We start from the raw sequence: 4,219 nt of genomic DNA, 5'->3' as shown, positions 1-4,219 counted from the left end.
AGCCTGTATTTTATGTGGCTAATGTTGGGAAAAAATTTAATTGGGTTAGTTCCCATTTGGAAAATTCCTCCTCCATGCCATAAAATTGGAGAAAAATTTACCCCTGTGCTGCACACAGCTCCTGGATGATTGTTGAAGGTGGTGATAGATGGTGATAACACTGGTAGGTGATAGGACTAGGTTGTGGTGGTGGTAGCATCTATATGAAATATTACTCTCATAAGTGATGGTTTTAGGTGGTGATAGTCCTGGTAGTCATAGGTGATGGGACTGGTAGGTTGTGGTAGCTACTACAGTACAGAATATTACTGGCAGTAAGTGAAGGTGGAAGGTAGTGATAGATGACAAAAGTGCTGGCAAGTGATCATAGTTGGTGGTGTTCAATTAACAAATAACCACATCTAGAATGTAAGGTATCAATAATTATTTTTAATGAAAAACACTCAAAAAATTTGTATGGTTTTCTTGGAGGTGCTGTGTAACTAACCCTATTTCTTACATATAATAATTAGGGGCTTGGACATCCAACAGGCTTGTGAGAGCATATTAGCTAGGAGTGAGTGGAGGCAAGTGGTGTTTATGACTTGACATGCTGTTGGAGTGAGAGCAAAGTGACATTTATGAAGGGATTCAGGAAAAACCAGTGAGCCACACTAGTCCTGGAGGTGGAAGATACAGTACCTGCACTCTGAAGGAGGGGGTGGGGATATTGTAGTTTGAAGGGGCACCTGAGCTGTGGTGTCAGTGCACCTCTGGCCAGACAGTAGTGTGATGGTGAAAGTTTTTTTTCTTTTCTTTTTTTTGGGTCACCATACCTTGGTGGGAAACAGCTAGTGAGGCAAGAAAAAATTATATAGTAAACTCCATACAAAATACTAACTGGGAGAAGCAGGTGGCTGGTAATGACAACTGTGATAGATAGAGAGAAGATTGTTGGGTCACAGTTGTAACAATAATGGTCAATTCAGTAACTGGACTTTATCCATTGCTTCCAAAACAAATGACCAAGTGGATTTCATTCCCTACTTCTGAAGTCCATTATATGGAGGATTTACTGTATTACACATATATTTTATTTTATTATCACACTGGCCGATTCCCACCAAGGCAGGGTGGCCCGAAAAAGAAAAACTTTCACCATCATTCGCTCCATCACTGTCTTGCCAGAAGGGTGCTAGACAGTGATGGAGTGAATGATGGTGAAAGTTTTTCTTTTTCGGGCCACCCTGCCTTGGTGGGAATCGGCCAGTGTGATAATAAAATAAAATATGTGTGTAATACAGTAAATCCTCCATATAATGGACTTCAGAAGTAGGGAATGAAATCCACTTGGTCATTTGTTTTGGAAGTATTACACATGATTTTATATAAAGTGCTGGTTTAGGGAAAATAACTGCTGCAGTATATTAGGTCCTACTGTAAAGTCTATTCATTATTTTTAATACACTGACCATCTCCCACCAAGGTAGGGTGACCCAAAAAAGAATAAACACTTTCATTCACTCCATCCCTGTCTTGCCAGAAGTGCACCAATATTAAAATTCAGATGTCCCCTCTAAACTGCAATATTCCCATCCTTCCTTCAGAGTGCAGGCACTATACTTCACACCTTTAGGACTATTCCAGCTCACTGGGTTTCCTGAATCCCTTCATGTGTGTTACCTTGCTCGCACACCAACAGCACATCAGGTCAACCACCACTTGTCTCTACTCACTCCTATCGAACATGCACAGACACATGCCGGCAGTAGGTTGGTAGACAGTAACTACCCAGGAAGTTATTACTGTCCTGCCAAATAAGTGCAAAACAGAAATCTGTAATTATTTTACACAATGATGGGATTGCTGGTGTCTTTTTTTCCCAATCTCAAACATGCAAGGTGACAAGTATGTCTGGTAACACTTAATTCACACTACACATACATGTATATGTATGTGTTTAAACATCAATCTGAGTTTTCTTCTATTTTTTAACAGTTCTTGTACTTACATTATTTCCTTTCACCTCCGTGGAAAGTAGAGAAGAATCCTTCCTCCGTAAGGCATGTGTATCGTAAAATGTGGCTAAATGCTGGGAGCAAGGGGGCTAATAACTCCTGTATTAATTTTTAAATTTAGAAAGCAATATTTTATTCACCTGTATTATTATAATAATCAAGTGAAGTGCTAAACCCATAAGGGTTAGACAGCTCTGTGCAAATTTACCTCTACAAAAATCTCTGTATAATTATCCATCTTTGCAATTAATGCCTTGCAAGGGTGATCCACCTAAAATTTAAGCATCAAAAGAGGTAATACTGTAGATTATTGCTATATTCTATGATTACTCAATATGGAAGGAAAATTACCTTAAAACCCTTTGTATTACTAAATGAGTATTTATAAATACTAAGATTCATCTTTCTTTCAAATTATCTAAGACAGACAAATTAATCCTATGTCCATGCACGCGCACACAAAAAAAAAAAAAAAATAGGATATGGAAAACACTAAATATTACCCATAAAATTAAAGCAATCTTCACATTAAGATTATTCTGGCCTGAACCTGGGTAGTACATTAAAGAATATATTTAATACACGTGATACAAGTTACTACCACTTATGTCTAGAATGAGACTACAAACAGAAAAGTACTGGGTTTATGCCTATAGTATATTGCATTGTTCAAAAGGTAAGTTCCTGAACCTTAATCCCAGCTTATGATAAGTGAATTGGACTACAACAGTTAGGAAGCTGAGAATGATCAAGTTTCACAAGAGAGGAATCAAAAGAGAAGACAAAACCTGCAGGAAACAAATGGCAAACATTTAAATAAAAGATACTGTGAACAAAGCCTGAATTAAACCATTTATAAATGGCGGTCACACAGCAATTTGTTCTGTGGCAAAATCAATGATGGCTATGTCTTCATGATTTAGCACTGAGATATACAATATTAGGTAGTAGGTTGGTAGATAGCAACCGCCCAGGGAGGTACTACCGTCCTGCCAAGTGAGTGTAAAACGAAAGCCTGTAATTGTTTTACATGATGGTAGGATTGCTGGTGTCTTTTTTCTGTCTCATGAACATGCAAGATTTCAGGTACGTCTTGCTACTTCTACTTACACTTAGGTCACACTACACATACATGTACAAGCACATATATACTCTGGGTTTTCTTCTATTTTCTTTCTAGTTCTTATTCTTGTTTATTTCCTCTTATCTCCATGGGGAAGTGGAACAGAATTCTTCCTCCGTAAGCCATGCGTGTTGTAAGAGGCGACTAAAATGCCGGGAGCAAGGGGCTGGTAACCTCTTCTCCTGTATATATTACTAAATGTAAAAGGAGAAACTTTCGTTTTTCCTTTTGGGCCACCCCGCCTCGGTGGGATACGGCCGGTGTGTTGAAAGAAAAAGAAAGATATACAATATTAGTTATAAACATAAAAGCTCTTCAAAGTAAGCTGCATATACATTTCAATGCATTCTGGATAATAACAATAAAGAATAAGTCCTTATTCAAGATGGTACAGATGCAATTTCACTGATCAGAAAATCATAGAGTACTTAGGAATATCTAAACACCAAAATTGGTACTGTACTAAGAATGCCTACAATAAGATGTAAATGAATTATTATTATTATAATAAAAAAGAAGCGCTAAGCCACAAGGGCTATACAGCGCTGCAGGGTAGGGAAGGAAGCGAGGGTATTGGCTGGCAGAAGGGGCGAGGGATGATCAGTAGGTTACAGAATACAGCGGGACAGGGGATAGTGTGAGGGCAGAGGGCAGCAAGAAAGATGTAAATGAAATACAGTAGATTAGATAAAATGACAGGTAACCAACCTGAGTAGATGTTGTTCAAGAATAGCTCACCACTCCACTAGCCTGAATTGTATATCCTTAACATGCATGTAAGAACAATTAGTTTACGAAAACTATTTTTGTCGAGATAGAAATTACTATTACAATAACAAGACTGCTTCCCTAACAGAAAAATGCTCTGCTCATCCATATTAATCACTGCTTTCTTCTTACAACATTCACTACAAAATAGCAAAAATTTATTATTGTATCTGGTTAATTACATGCAAGTTTAAATATATTTGTGGCATAGAAGATTGGCACTAGCATGAGGTTATAATGTATAACAATAAAATTATGTACCACTACCTTAACCTTTCTGATACATTAGACAGTCTTTCCAATTACTGTTTTTGAGATTATTACTTATTTG

General features: G+C 37.5%; 1 long non-coding RNA gene across 1 annotated transcript; it reads left to right on the top strand.

Annotated features, from left to right (window-relative positions):
• Positions 1 to 2,399: 2,399 nt before the first annotated feature.
• LOC138854824 (uncharacterized) lies at positions 2,400 to 3,906 on the top strand. The gene is made up of 2 exons (XR_011394001.1): positions 2,400 to 2,941; positions 3,417 to 3,906. It is a non-coding gene; the product is annotated as an uncharacterized lncRNA (long non-coding RNA).
• The last annotated feature ends 313 nt before the right edge of the window (positions 3,907 to 4,219 follow it).

This window comes from Cherax quadricarinatus, chromosome 71 (genome assembly GCF_038502225.1).
Source record: "Cherax quadricarinatus isolate ZL_2023a chromosome 71, ASM3850222v1, whole genome shotgun sequence".
NCBI classification, from domain to species: domain Eukaryota; kingdom Metazoa; phylum Arthropoda; class Malacostraca; order Decapoda; family Parastacidae; genus Cherax; species Cherax quadricarinatus.
The sequence above is the reverse complement of the archived record's forward strand: the minus strand, read 5'-3'. Positions and strand labels throughout refer to the sequence as shown.